The 16,343-nt window shown below is 37.9% G+C and overlaps 1 protein-coding gene across 1 annotated transcript in view; it reads left to right on the top strand.

Moving 5' to 3' along the window:
- The window catches only part of PDE10A (phosphodiesterase 10A), a 166,435-nt gene that overhangs the window by 5,143 nt on the left and 144,949 nt on the right, over positions 1-16,343 (top strand). The gene's annotated exons all lie outside the window — the stretch shown is intronic.

Here is a 16,343-nt window from a genome sequence, read left to right as displayed (position 1 = left end):
ACAGTGGAGAAAGGCTTGCTTGCTCATTAATTTTACAAATGGTTGTCTGTAAAATGTGCAGTTTGCATAGGTTCTGTTCCTTTGACTCCTCAGCTCTGCTGCCTGTGTTTGCCTGATGTCTTGGGGGTACCTGGCGCTCTTGAGCCTTGAGGGTGGAGGTAAYGCCTTCCCTGTTGAGGCAGTAACCTTGCTCTTCCTATGCGATGGACTGTGGAAGGTGTGATTATGCACAGTGGSATAGTTTAGATGAGTTGGGAAATGGTTTTTTGCCACTTGTGGGAAGAGGATGGCAGCTTATTTAATATTCTAACACAAGGTTGAAACTCCACCCCTTTTGTGTCCTCCTCCTTTTTGCTCATSTTTATCCATCTTCATCAGCTGGACATGGTGAAAGCCTGAAGTGTGAAAAAGAGCTTTTATTCAGCATGTACATAACCTAGTGACTTGATTTATAACTYGGAAATGGCTAATACAGCATGTTGATTGATGTTAACCTTGCCTGTGTTTAAAATTGTATTTCAGGTTGAGTTTAGTATCAAGTAATTTTTGTAATGCTACTTTAAAAAGTATTTGAGTTTCAAGTCAGTCCGTTTAATACTTTTAAATTAGATTTTTTTTTTTGTTTGTTTTACAATATTGTAATTTTTGCACTGTTGACACTATTATTGCATTCTAAAAGAAAACTAAAATCACAAGTAAGAAATACATAAAAAGAAAATAAGGCTGAGGTTTTTAAAATTGTTTTTATACTCCCTCTGCTGGCTGTTTCAATTACAAGTACCTGAACTCAAACATTGTTCCTAAATCTGCTGTTCTTTTTACTGTTTTATCAGATAAGCAGTAAAGTGTATTGGTTTCAATCTGTATTTTAAATTTTAAAAAAAAAGTATAATTGTTAAATGAAGAAACAGGAATGCAGGACTGGAAAGTCTGACCCTTTTTTTAATGGAACAGTGTGTTTATTTTTGTTACACCTTGTATTGATTGGAGCTCCTGTCCTAAAAACAATTGAATATTTGGGTGTGTTGGTTATATCTTCACTAGTAAATTTCACAAAACCCACAGTTCATATATCGTTCCAAAACATTTGGTTATCTGTTTAATTTGTTATAACAAATTTACTGTCCAGCTTTGAAGAACAGCTGTGATAAACCTAAATAGTTACGCTATGTTTTGTTAAATTAATAAAAGATAAAATTTGACTTACTTCTACATAATTAGCTACAATGCCACACTCAAAGTGTTCTGTAGGTGTAATGGATAATTTCTTAAGGTACGGGTTTTGTTACATTACTGTACAATAGTGTTCATCCAAAGTATTTATAACACCCAAAAATTACAATTCCCAGGAACTGCATAGATTATATACAAGGGTTGTTTTATTTATTGCAGAAATGAAGCCTTTGCATTCCCCATGGGTGTCAGTTATGGCTAAAACAGTTCAGTATTTCTTGTTGGCGTTTCTGCTMAAGATCCAGGCTGCTCTGTAGTGTGTCCTCGCTTGTGCTGGTGCTTGGCTTCCCACGGTCGGAGTTTGAAGAGTGCCACCTACTGATTGACAGCTCCGAGAGCGCTGCCGCCTTTGCCATCTCAAGGCTCTCGCGGCTCAGCCCCGCTTGTCTCGGGGATGTGACAAGTTGATGCAGTTGAACCTGGCAACTGTGTTGAATCAAGTCTCAGCTTTGCGCTGAGATTTCTATTAAATGATGCAATTTATTTTTTTCTAATTTGTTTCGAGGTGAGGACACAGGATTTTCATCCTGGCAGGTGGGCTTCCCTTTGCCTCCCTGTCCCCTTTTAAAAGCTTGTGAGAAAATGTCATATTCCTGTGGTTTCTTCATCAGTTCTTGTCAAGCTGTCATAATTAGTGTGGGAGGAACCAGCCTGGCTGGTGTTTATTGAAGACTTTGGCTCCTGCTATGCCAGACAATGTAATGATGTGTTGCACACTCAAATGAGGCAGTTCAAAAGGCAGGTAACAGACTCACCACTGTGACTCTGTTAACAAATGAACATTCCAGAATGCTCATGACGTGTTTGTTTTTGCAGGAGAGAAGGCCAATCTGGTTAACAAGTTCTAAATTTTTACAGTAAATTGATGCATTAGTCTTTACTTTTAGTGCCCTCTAAGAATGCTTTATTTCAACATTCAAGTATGCTAATTATGTTCTTTAAAAAACTTGGCAAGAATATGAATTAGCTAAAAAATATATAATTTTCATACTTACAAAGAACTCCTTTATTTTAAAATTCTTTTTATATATCTTTTTCCAGTGATTTACTGCCGCAGAAAGCTTTCTTAATTCCAGCTCCTAATGCACTGTGTCACAGGTGGCATTAAGAACAAAAAAATATTCTTTTAAGATATTTCGTATTTGCTTGGAAGATATCTTGTTAGCATGTTTTGGTCTGGGTGAGATTTTTAACAATAAAATATCACATAATTAAGAGATGCCAAATCTTAYAGCTCAAAAGAACTAGAACTGGGGCCAATGAAGACTTTCTGAAGTAGTTCTGGCTCAAGAACACTTAAAGAGAAGGGTTTGGAATTATTATTCACTGCCTTCAGAGAACCCATTGACATGTATTGATATCTAATTAAAATAATAATAAAAAACCTCAGTCCAGAAGCAGCAGTAATAATCTCACCTTCTTTGATGGTGGCACCCAAAGAAGAGATTGTCAGGGTCAGAGATCAGTTAATCCACCTTCCATTTGAAAACTGGGAAGATTTCATTTTTTCATTAGCACTTATTTATCTGATTTCTTGTTTCTGCATTATAAACCAACTCCCATGCAGCAGAGCTGTACTTCTCTTAATGAAGTTTATTCAGCTGGTAATAATTTCAACATCCATTCTTCCTATATCTTTCCATTGCATCAGAAAGAAGTCCCCTAATGTCAAGCCACAAATACTTCCTAAAGAAAAGAAAACTTTTGCATCTGAAGTTCTAATAACTTTGTACAGAAACCTCACATCTCTAATCCTTTTGACCCATGCATACCCAAAATAGCAGGTATTTGTAGCTGCTGACTGGCATTGCTATGCTTACCTCAGTAATACTGCTTGCTTTGGTGCACCCTGTGGGGAAGTTTCCAAATTGGCAGGAAAGAAGCTGCTTTCTTTGTCATATATATTTTAGTAGCATTTCTGCAGCATTGTGGTTCAGAGCATAAGATGTTTATCCTGAATTATGGTGGCTAAATGCGCATCCTTTTTATTTTTGTAGTTTTTCCCACTGACTAGTTTTTATATCTCCACTGTATTTCTTCCAYAGTATCCTATTTTATTTGCTTCCAAACTGAGTAAAGCTACTACCCTTTCTTCTGAAGGTCTTTGACTTAGACACTTTTTTTTTTTTTTTTTAAAGACTCAGTATTTCACGAATAATTTTTTTTCCCTAACACATAGCAGTTAAGTTTATGATAACTCAGTCTTTTACTTACACTGGTTTTTATTTGCATTTATATATTGGTTTTCTTTCATGCGTATACAGATACCCTGGCAGCTTCCTTAGAGTGAATTCCTTTTTGGAACGTAGCTCTGTCAGCTATCCTTTCTTTGCATGGCTTTCTTTCAGTTGTATCTGTAATTGCAGCTTAATATTCCTTCCCCTTTGTCCACCCACCAGCTTATTTTAGCTGACGTTTCCTTCTTGATTGTTGAATTGTGTTGATTTTGTTTCTTCCTGCTGTGGTCTGGTGTCTTATACTGTCCTTTTTACCGTGCTTTTGTTTTCCCCAACTTCTTTTGCTGTGTGAAGGCTAAGCACTATGGCRCTGTTATTCTTTTCATGGTATGGGTCTCTTATACAGTGTTGTCTGGATTTTTTTTGCTAAGAAGAAATTTTGCATGGTAGTTTGAAAATGCTCGCAATGTGTGGTGACTCATTGTATTTCCTAATCCGCCACTGTCTGCCCAGCCCTAAGTGTGATGTCAGTAGAAATTTTTTCTTGCTTTTTTTGAGCACACGTAGGACTGATGAAAGTTACTGTTTGATGTAACAGGAAACTGAACTCATCTGTTCTCAAAACAGGCACTGCCTTAGCTAATATGCTCAGGTTTCATTGTGACAGGCTAACATGTCTCATTCTTGAGAGCAAATCATTTTGTGTGGATGTGTCTCGCTGTTCTTGTTTCTTCAGACTTCAGTTTTCGCCAGTAAAGCTTCCTGAGATGATTACTCTTGGAAGCTGCTTTTTCATGGATCTTGAGTCTTAAGTGTAGTTGTGTGCCCTTCACCTTGTGATTATGAATGCAAGAAGGCCTTGGGATTAGAGGTGTCATTTTGAGAAGTGCTTTGAAGACATCAGAGAGTACGGGTGACCTGCAGTCTCCAGTGTTTATAGAACCTTACATTCCCTGTACAACTTCTGGCTTAGCTCTTGTGATGGCAGAGAAAACAGGATCATTTGGCATGTTGTAGGAACTTTTCATAGACCTTTTGTGGGTAGGAATGTGCTTGTAGATTGCATGTTTCTTCAGATCCTTTTTTAACTTTTTGGAGCTATATCCGATGCTTCCACATTTTGAACTAAGCACAGATAGGWTGTGGGCTCAAGCTTTAGTCCTGTCTATTCTGCCTAATTTTTAGTGTGCTCCTTTGGTCCAGTTTAGACTGATGTCTAATTGCACGTATGTTGGGTGTAAGCAAAGGGAGACTATTCCCAAACAGCACTGGGGATTATACTTGCCTCTTCCGACCTCGTGAAAGGGGAAGAGTTAAGCTTTGCAGACACAAGCTGTGTCATGCCCCTGTACTTTGTGGCTAAAGACCAGGCTCTGGCCTGTTTTAATTACTAGTTTAGGGACATAACCCTGCAGACCAGCAGAGGAACCAAACACTCTAAACTGTTTGAGGCAGTAAGCAAACCTTGTTTCTACATACCAAGTTCTCCTAGAGAATGAGCCACAGGTTCTACAAACTCCTGAATGAAAGATACATACAGTGAATAAGGGACCATATTTGAGGACATGGCTGGCTGCCTGAGTCAGCACAATTATTTATTTTTTCTGTCTTTGTTTCCTGGACCTGCTGCTTTGAAAGGATTTTTGGAAAATGTGGCTAAAATGTGTGTYCATAGGAGAACAAGAAGACACAAAGTTGGTCAGTTGACAAGGATGAATGAAGTGTGTGTGGTGATATTATATACCTGAAGTTAATGAAAGATGATGGAGACATCCATCTATGACAGTATTATTGAGGGGACAAAAATCAGAAATAGAAAAGGGAGAAGATTGGAATGGTGAGAGGAGTGTRACATTTTTATTGCTCAAAGGAATGTGATTATAGGAGAAGAAAATGTTCGTCCTTATAGGGAAAGCTATTTATAAACTTTAAGAGATTTCTTTTGGGGTAGATGAAAGGCTTGATATGTAAATATCTCCMAGCAAATTACCAAATTTCAAGGGAATCTCTTCAATGAAGCGTAAGATTTGACTGAAGTAAAAGATTACTGTTTTTTAAGTGTGTTACTTTTCTTTTTAATGTCACAAATGCTTTCTTTTTGCATAACGATTAACTTTTTCCTCCTTGGTAGCAACATAAGTGGTATGGGGTGAATCTTACATACTTTATGAATGTGCTGACAGATAATATTTTAATTTATTTCTTTACTTTTTGTAGCTTAATATTATCTTCACGAATAGGCCAGCTGCTATTTGGCAATCTTTTGTTTGACAGCTGAGAATGCCCTTTACCATTGTTTTTTAAGGTCGCTCTGAAAGTTTTACTGTTCTACCCCATGTGGTTTGTATTTCCTTTTTTTTTTTTTTTTCCAGAATGCTTTAATTGTAGTTTAATAACTTATCCACCTTGTTCCTGCTTTTTTCCCCTAGCAGTTTATTAAAGTGTTATTCTGGCTACACATAGAACACATGCCCTTCTTTGTCTCTTACCATGAGTGGCCTTGGGTGGCTCTGGCCGTGGATATGTTGTGAGTATAGCTAACATCACCGTGGTTGGCTGCTTTGATGATGGTGACCTCGTACTTGTTCATGACAAGCCTTGGTTCTTGTTTACAAGATGGTGTTGCAGGTGTTACCTTCTGACTTGACTGCAAGGCTAATTTTTTGTTTGTTTTTGTTCATTCAGCTGTCTGTACTTTTAAAAAATATGTTGAACTACTCTCTTAGCTCTTTGCAACATATTGTTGTAACAACTTGTGTTTGAATCAAAGAAACTAGCCATTCTGCTGTGCCAAGAAACACTTTTTCCCAAGCGCTTCTAAAAAGGAGGTTTTTGTTTCTCTTGTGTCACAATTCTTTTGCTGTTTATGGAGCTGAAGGGAGAAATGGTAAGGAAGTTGAAATTTGCTATATATATATCAAAATTGAAAAGAGAACATGCAAACAATTACAGTTACATTGAGCAATATTGGAATTTTTAAATGCTTTTGCCAGAACATAAATTGTTAAGGCATAAGCTTTGTTTAAATTTAGAATGTCCTGTTCTGAACTTTGCTTTGGAAATTAAACTTGAGTTGACAAACTGATTTTGAATCCTCTGAAKAGACTTTAATATTCGCTTAAACTTGAATGATTTTGGTATGTTTTAGATGTGGCAGGTCTACTAGCTGCAACTGAGATACCTAACCTGTGCTTCTTTGCCTGAAGTCGCTACCAGCTCAGCAGAGGTAGCAGAAAAAAGGCTGAAGCGCATTATTTGGCTTCCTAACATGTGATACACACAGAGGTGGAAGGTTCACTGACTTATTGAGCTGTAGGCRGCTCTGATGGATGAAGAACTGCAAAGGTGACCTTGGGTCCTACTCCTGTGCCGGTAATCTCTASAAGCAGATTGCGGAAGGCTCTTAGAGCAATGATGACGTGAACTGTTACACCTTCTTGCTTCATTCCCCTTTCTGTCTGCTAATTCTGGAAGATGATCTCAAAGCAGGCTTTTTTAGGAGGGGCCTGAGATATGTTAGGTGCTTGTTGAYGCTCTCTGGTGCAGAGTAAGTTTTCTATTAGTTAACTTCCTGAATAAGTTCAGGAAGTTGAATTTGTGGGGTCAAAGGGTCACTAGTGCTGATGGGAAGCCTGTTGACACGTCAGCCTGTTGCTGGGAGCTGATGACAGGATAACCCTTTTCATCAGCAGCTCATCTCAGATCAACTTGGCTGTGCTTGGTACACTTACACCATAGTTTCATGGTTACTTGAAGTTCACATAAACTAACCCTCCTGTATAAATAAATAGCCTAATTCTTCCTTGTGAATGCTGTTCTTTCTATACGTGAATACTCCTCCCCTTGTGAAGGCATGTTCATGAGCTGGAAGTGTATGTTTMAAATATATTATTTAACATGGAAGATGGGGATATTACATAATCTATGTAGTATAAATTTTGCCATCTTGTAAATCGGCTTTACGAAGGTTTCTGCTTGCAAGCACAGAGTTTATTGTTTTGGTGTCTKTTTTTTTTTCCCTCACATGACTTTTGTTTTTCTTGCCCAGTACTTTACCCAGCCCAGAATGTGCATGATGTTGATAGGAAGTGTTCCTTGGTACCTTCTTTTTTTYGTGGCAACCCCCAAATCCTTCTAATTCTAACCGTGAAGACCTTTTACAGAGATGGAATTGCTAGTTATCTTTTGGGCTCTTCTGCTGGTGATGGTTGCATGAAAGTTTTGTGGGCATGAAATACATTTTTTTTCATAGAAACACAGAATGTCTTGACTTGGAAAGGACCTTCAAGACCATCGAGTCCAGCTACTGACCCTGCACAGAACAATCCTAAGAATCACATAATGAGCCTGAGAGCACTGTCTATGTGCCTGACAACATTGTCCAAAAACTTTGAACTCTGTSAGGCTGGTGCTGTGACCACTTCCCTGGGGAGCCTGTTCAGTGTCCAGCCACTCTTTGGGGGAAGAATCTTTTCCTAATACACAGCCTAAACCTCTCCTCCTGACACAACTTCAGGCTCTTCCTCGGGTGCTGTCACTGGTGACCACAGAGAAGAGATCAGTGCCTGCCCCTCCTCTTCCCCTCATGAGGAAGCTGCAGACGGCAATGAGGTCTCCCATCAGCTTCCTCGAGGCTGAGCAAACCAGGTGACCTCAGCTGTTCATCATATGTCTTCCCCTCTGTGCCCTTCACTACCTTTGTTACCCTCCTTTGGGTGCTCTCTAATAGCTTTATATCCTTCTTTGTGCTGTGGGGYAGTAATTGTCACTTGTCACTTGCATATTGCTTGAAGAATGCAAAATGAAAGGGGCTAGGTAGAAGTACAAGAATATTCACTAGTTTTCTTAGCCAGTGGTTGGCGAGAACATGAAATAATTATATATACAACCCCCCCCAGCCCCTGCCTCAAGCACTGAGTAAATGCAAACTAGTTTTCAAAAAAAACCTGGTAGTTTTCAGAACCAGGAAATTGCCAAATGAGCAACACTTTATCTTTCCAAGCAGCTGGGGGAACTTTACCAAAGTAGATGAGTGGCTGCAAAGCAGAAAAATGGCAGAGCCATAATGAGACTTTCCCACTTCCCACTTGGCTTCTAATCTGGAGATCCCTTTRTCAGACAATATTGTTTTAATGATTCAAGCAGAATGTTACTATATCTTCCTGTGACTTAATTTGTGTTTGTGCCTTTCTTTTTCTGTAAACAGAAATGGATTTCACATTGGATGAAAAACATARTGCATCATTCTCTTCAAGGGCAAAAGTGAAACTACTTTAAATGTTCTTGCATTAAAAGCATGAAGTGTGAGGTAATTATTAGTTTTGATTAGATCTATTTCTGCTGATTCCACTTTTCTAAGTTGCATTTTAATTGAGGAAGGGACTACTGTTTTACACATAAGATTATATGTAGTGAGAAATTGTAAGAACAGTAAAGATGACAAATTTACCTCACCAACATCAAAAAGACTGGGGGAGAAAAATGTGAAAGGGAAGACAAAAATGTTAGAGAAGACAAACTGGAAGATAAGATGCATCTAGGCTCTGTTTGTAATTCATAGTTTTCTGGTCACTTACCATTTTTTGCCTAATTTATTGGTCTTGAGCATTAGAATCTGAGACAGTTTTGCAATGAATTTGTTCAGGACACACTTTCTTTTTCCTGTATATTTACTGGTATGGTCTGGCCACAACTAATTGTGCTACAGTTAGTGCTGTTGCTTAAAAAGTGAAATATTAAGCCTACTGAGGGACAGCCTCAGTTGACGATGTAATGTTTTTTGTAGATGTTTTCATAACTCAAACCTGCATCTTTGCATCTGCTGGGAAGTCTTTCTGAAGATATGTCAGAGCTCTTGAACTTCATGATAATTATTGGGTTTTGGGAAGAGTATCAGTAAAGGGTGTAAATAAGGAGAAATAGATAAATCCCTTTAAAATTGTACAGTGACTGTAAAGTAATATATCTTCAGCCTAAATGATGGTTACTGATACCTTCCTATGCTGCTATTCAGTATGCAGTTTGTCATTTACATGCAGAAGCATGGATAGCAGTCATTTCCTGTCTTATACTGCTGCAGGTTAAATGTTTACTTTACTTACTGGTGTCTTTTATATAGTTTGGCTGTCAAAATCTGCCTTTGAAGTCCTTCAGTTTTATCAACTGATCACCTGATATGCAATTGAGTGAAACATTTGAATTCAGACTTGGGATTTATTTAGTTAGTTTTCAGCAGTTTATTTCTATCTCAGGCTTGTTTGGTAATAGTCTTGTTCTGAAAAAAAAATCTATGTATTTATGAATTATTTTGGTAAAATGCTGCAATACAAATACTGTCATCTTACTGACATAATGCTTTCCTTTTTTAGAGCAGCGTATAACTTGGGTACCACCCAAAGTGCTGCTCTCCTATTTTATATGTCTTCATATTTTAGCAACTTTGCCTGCTTGGTTTTCCTACTGAAATACTATGAATCTGCTCAATTCTGCACCTGTTCAATTCAAATTTAGTAAGACAGAGACCAATAACTCCTAAACCTTAATTGATAGTAGTCATTAGGTCTGAAGTCTGGATATTCCTGATGGTTTCATTCTTTCTCCTTTCTTCCTTCACTCATTTCTTGCTGCCTGGAATGTCTTCTGTGGCATAAGATGGGCAGAGATTCTGTTCTCTTATAGCGGACACTTGTTCATCTCTCTGTGGTCTTCCTAGCTGCTGGTTTTCATGAACTCATCTGACACATGTATGGTATGGTCAAATTTGATTACAATTAATCAAAAGGTTGAAATCTATTTGTAGGGGCAATTTTTGTAGCTGGCAAGCCAGTAAGGCAATTGCATGTCTTGCTGCTTTTGACCTTTTAAAGATCTGTTGGGTTTTTGTTGTTGCATCTTCTCTTGGTATCATTGGGGTTATATTAATGATGGCTCTAATTTCTTTGGATTCCTAGAATTTTTAGTGCTTTATGCACAAGGCAGAGATACGTAGCTTCTGCAGGAGAGGTCAATGATGTTTTCAGTAGCTTTTTCCTTCTCAAGTGTCATTCACCAAGGGACTCTGCAATCGAGTCATCCTGATGGGAAGTGCATCTCAACTGATGTAATGCATTTGTGTTTCCTGGAAACAGAACAAAAATCGCAACTCCACTTTGTTTAATGCGAGATTTGTCATTGATTTCTGTTGCCATGTGTCATGGTTTTAAGCCCAGCTGGAGATGAAAAACCTCTTTTTATTTATCATATTTACTCCTATGGTTTGATCTTTCTGTTGCARTTGATTGTTTGTGCTTTATTAATCTGATTTCATCACATCAGTCCCTCAAAGAAGTATTGAAAGTTTTTAATAATGAAGAGTATTTGTACAAAATATTTTGAAATATGATGTAACTAAATTGGATTTCAACAAAACTTCTGGTGAGTTTCTCTGCAGACTATGCTGAAACAGGGGATGAACATAACTGGTATGACAAGAGGGACTAGATGCATAAAGCTGGAATGACTTGATAAATTCTTCAAATAGAGTAAATATTTATCTAATGCACATTACTCCTGTCAAGGTYCATCTAGTGTGTATTACTCCTGTCAGAAATACATCTTCTGATGAAGATGCATTCTTTCCTCTCTGTCTTGGAAACCAAAATGCATTAAGTTGAAACAGTATCACTTTGTTCCTGTTGGCTGCAACTGTATATGTTTAAGCCAAATCACTTTTCTGTCTGATATGTTATTTTATCTATCTTGCCTAAAACCTCATTTAATCTGAAGTGGAAACACATTACATGTCATCACATGAGGAATGTTCAGTGTCTGCTACCGAATATTGTATTTTGACCCATGAAACACAGTGACTTTTCTTGGTAATTTTTTGACATGGCTTCCTCTGCTTGACTTCAGGAAAAGTTATGGCAGTGTATTGAAAAAGATGAGCTCCATGGCATATGAGTGGTTGGTTTGAATGCTTGGGGTGCCCCAAAGTTCTTATCTGGTAACAGTCAGAAAAGACCACACAGAAATTTACCTTAGTGGTAATTTGTAGAGTGAATAACTGTGTGCATCAAATTTGTGACCAGAATAATCTTCTGGTCAAAAAGTCTCCAAAGGAAAAAGCATTCCCATATTTATTCTTGTAAAGCTTGGGTTTTGGTRGGGAGAGGATTAGAGGAGAGGTTTGATGTTTAGTGACTTTAGCTGATTTTTGCTGTATTTAAGGCAATGGTGGGGTAGGACCTGGGAAAGCATAAAGCCAATTAAAAAAAAATATATAAAGTAAAAAAGTCCCTCATGAGTACAGACACTTGGGTCACCAAGGTATTTTTACACTTCAGCCAGACCTGTGTGATGTTGTGAAAAGTTCTGTAGAACGTTTTAGGCACTCTATCAGCTGCTTATGCAGGCAGATGTGGAAGCAAAGATGACTACTGGCAAAGGTTCTCTTCTGTTTTGGTCATAATGGTACTCTGATAGCTCTGTGTTATTAAAACTAATAGTAATTATGTTATGGAATTGTGTTATGGGYACTTCCCAGTTGTAGCCCATGATCTGAAGGAAGCTTGCAAGCTATGACAGGAAGGGAATAGCAGCTAGACAGACAGTTGTTCTTTCTGTATACTCTAGCACAGAGGACTCAATGGTTGTTTTTTTTATTTGCCTAATTCTGCATAAATTTCACTAAAGAAAACTTCTGCAAATGGTTTAAAAACCATTTGTAGGTTTTAGTAGGATAAAATTATTTTGTAAAATAAAACAAAGTATGTTTTTGTAGCAGCTCTAAGATACTTAYTCTGTTTATGGTTGTTTTGTGGCTCTTCCTTTTTCCAGGCCAAAGATGAATTTACAACTCAAATCCCAGTAAGACTCTCTAAACAAGAGCTGGATACACGGATGGAAACAGTACATGTATTTTTAAATTTTTTTTTCCAAATAGACCTTTATTCTTTTAAGTGGAGTAATGTGTCTCTAAACTCGTTTGTGAATTAAATAAAGATTGGTTTAACTTCAGATTTCAGGAAAATTAACTTAGAAGGACAYTTTTAGATGGTCAGAACTAATGGGTAAGGTATGTTAAGCTGGTGAAAGTTTTCCTTTTTTCAGATGTTGGTGCACTCAGTTCGTACTAAAGAGCAATCTCATCTGAAACAACTATCATTGTCTTATTTTGTTTCTTTTGTCATTTGCTTCATATTGAGCCACTCAGTTATTCACATGGCCTTTCTGTAAAATCATACATTGGCAGAAGCTCAAGGGCATGACCTGCATTTTGTGTTTATAAAAAAATGAAAATCAAGGGAAAGGAGGGAATTAGAAGCCGTGATGTATTTTTCTGATTAAACTTCTACACAGCTTTGCTGCTGATTTCTCCTTATGTGTACGTCCAACAGAAAACACACATACAGAAATGCAGCTTTCCTTCACTAACTTCCCCATAATAAAAAGTAGGATCTTCCTCTTTGCTGGTCTGAAGATGGGAGTGGAGATGGCWGCTTGTGTTTTGCTCATGAAATGATTGTGATATTTTTGTGGAGCTTTTTAAGAAAACAAAACATTAAATATCTATTGTACARAGGGACACCAGCTGTGAAATACACTAGAAGTGTATTTCTGAATCATAGCTTGCATTTTGGACTTGAAACAGACTTTTCATTCCCACAGTGTTTTTGACAAGTGTTAAAAGTGCATTGATAAGGATAATGCTGCTCCTGTAGCAGCTGGAATTTTAGAGCAAAGAGATGGTTCTCCTGATCAGATGCTGCAGACAGGCAACACCCTGCTTTGTCCTCCAGCCAGTTGTGCAATGTTCAGGGCTGAAAATCTGTCAACATAATTTTTTTTTTTGGGACACTTCTGGAAGTAGACCATCAAAGCTCCCTAACAAACATGCATAAAAGCTGCTGGGATAATGATTTGGATAAGAATAATAAATTCARTTAATTAATTCCAGGTTTTGAAGAGCACAGTGGAACTGCCTGAACAAGGATATTTGACCTCCAAGTACGTTTTAGTTCATTATATTTAAGTGAWTTTTTTCTCTATGCAAAGTGATAAATCAAGAAGTTTCTGTCTTTCAGGAAATTAATATCTGGTTTACAGCATATTTAAAGTCCCTTTACCCTTTTAATTGAGCTCACAGCAATACTTCATACACAGGCACTTGSTACCTTTGGCTTGAATCCAGCTTAATTTTCTGGACTTTAAAAAAACTTTTTAGAGMCATCCCTTTCTTTGACTCAACAGATGGGCTTGTGACATAATTGAAAAGCAGCAGACTTTATGAAAATAAATGGGAGTTGCTGTTTCTGAGGCTGTGGCATAGTGCTGTTGGTAATGGTGGACAGACTGCAGTCCAAACTATAACTGTAAACTAGTTTGCCATTCTATAGCTTTTCTTTTGGTATTCAAATAATTGCATGTATTCAGCAGTTGTTTTTCAGTGCTGTGGCATTTTGAAGTGGATTACTGTGCTGGAGGGATGAAACTGATTGATTTAGTAGACAAAAGAAGGAAGGGAAATAATGCTTTTAGATACTGTTGTTAAACGGCAAACTGCTACAATTGTTGCAGTTTCACTTAGTCCCCTGCTCCCTTCCCTATGCATGGTTTAGATTTAGATTTATGGTGAATATATTTTTCTTGACAAAGGTACAATACATTAGTGAAATTCCCATGTATTATACATGTAGAAGGTGGGCAGCTAGTGTAAGCTAGGGAAGGAAATTGAGTACTATCAAGTGCTCGTAGCAGTATTTTTAACAACGTAAACTAATCTCTTCRTATCTTCCTAAAATACAGAGGTGGTGTTCCTGGTGCCTCCCCTGTTAGTGCTACCTGCTAGAAGGGTGACAGTGCTTGTAGTGGTCTTCCTAAACTTGTCATTGTTAATTGATTCCTATCACAGCCTTTTAGTAGATGCAGGAAGAGGGATTTTTTTTTTTTTGGGGGGGGRGGGGATGGGGGGGTGTGATGTTTATTAACCCATCGCAGCTTCATTTCAGAAGATATTTTCCTCAGAAAGACTAAACACCTGCCTCTATGCTGACAGCTTTACCAAGGGAAAGCAGCTGTCAAGTGAGTGAGATTGAGTTAGTTTTATGAATATCCATAATCTTTTTGAGAAATACTAGGGGTGGAGATCCAGCACTCACAATTCTGAGACTGCTGTAAGTAGCCGTTTTTTAGCTATTTGTTGCCTTGACTGATGCTGGCAGCATAAAGAGCTGCTTGGTTCAATTGTGAAATGTACTTCGAAAGATTATCGTGCACAGGATGTCTTCATAGGAGGAAAACGGAAGAGAACAAGAAAGCATATTTAAAAAAAAAACAAAAAACCAAGATATAATTCTGTCGTTTCCTTGCCAATCAGAAAATAAACATAGCTGAAAAGACAATCAGGACACCAAGAAATGGAAGGGGCAATAAGGAATTTTCTGGCAGCAGATTTAAAAAATACCAGCAAAACATAAATAGATTCTGACACATCAGTTCATATTTTTCCATTGAGAAAATGCAGTCCCACCTACTCAAGTTTCTGAAAGAAATATGTCAACTTCTGAGGAGCTGAAATACCAACTTTTGGTCATATTCCTTGTGATACATTCTTTTTCTCTACATGTTGATAGGACATAGGGACTGCAGTGATTTGTTATCGTTTGAATAAGGCACATTCTTTATTGCAAATAGCAGTTAGTTTTCTGGTAGATGCCTTTTATGGTGCACTTAGGTTTTAATGCTTCCTCAATCGTTTCCTTTGTTGCAGCTTAAAAAGGCAAAGACTGGCCTGCCACTAAGTTTCTAGGCAGTTGAGCTGACTCCATGAGAGGGGTTTCTTTGCAGGGTTACCAGTGTGAGAGGAGGATGAAATTTCTGGACCATTTAGGAAGTCTTAAACCCTATGGACCTTGAACCTGTTTTTCAGATCTATTCAGACTGTAGATCCCCCATATGTATGGCATTTTTCCTTACTAAACCAGTGAGTTCAACTGCAAGTTGTGYGTGGAAAGGCAAAAGATCTTTACCAGCCCCTAAATATCAGAGAGTAAAGTGTTTCATATCCATAGTGTTCTTCAGGCTGTTGGTTTTTGTTGAACTGGATTTGAATGTTAAGAATGGCAAGAAAATAGCTGAGACTTTACTGAAAACACAGGGATTTTGCTTTTTTCCTGTTTCCACTCTTTCAGTGTTACCGAATTTATTGATGTGTGATATTTATTTTATTTTAAATTTTTGTATTACTTTCCATCTTCCCTCTGCCAAGCCCTCGGGGACACAGCTGTCTGCCCTGTAACTTTCACCGTCATCGTTAGCGCTCTGTAATCTCCCATGGCTGTGTGAGGACTTTAATCTTCCATGTAATTGATGGTGGCGATTGCTGCTAAAGCTGTAAAGGAAAAGCATCCGTTCACCTTCGTGTGAAAATGGATGATTAACGAACTCAAGAATGCTTCCTCTCCTCTCTGAACTGAATAAGTAAGGCAGAGTACCTCAGGCAGTCTAATTTCCTGGCTTGATAATAGACTGGGAAAAGAGCCATTTGTTGTCTTCAGGGTTGTCCTTATATGGACAAATCTTTTGCTGGGCTGAGTGAAAACAGTCATCTTTCAGGAAAGAATAGAATGTTACAGGATTTTGGGAAACAAAGGTTTTATAAGCAGAAATCTAACTTGGAATAATGGAAGATTGTTTGCTTCAATGAACTTCAAACCAGCATGGGCTGAGGTTTGTCTCCTGGAAGTGTTTGAACATGGCAGCTCTACATGTTAAGCATGTTAAGCTTACCCCAGTTGTGTGGCAGCCTTGGCTTTGAGAAGGACCAATGCTGATGTTGRTGTAGGTGACCTGCACAGTTTCACTGCCTTTTTATTCTGTTTTGGAATAGAGACAAAGAAGACATTTAAGGTGAAGTTAAATACAAGAAAGGTTATGGGAGTCTTTCACCATCTG

Source organism: Malurus melanocephalus, unplaced genomic scaffold (assembly GCF_030028575.1).
Source record: "Malurus melanocephalus ecotype Western Australia unplaced genomic scaffold, MMel_1.1 scaffold_5, whole genome shotgun sequence".
Classification (NCBI taxonomy): domain Eukaryota; kingdom Metazoa; phylum Chordata; class Aves; order Passeriformes; family Maluridae; genus Malurus; species Malurus melanocephalus.
Note: the sequence above shows the minus strand (reverse complement) of the source record. Positions and strands in the feature narration are given on the sequence as shown.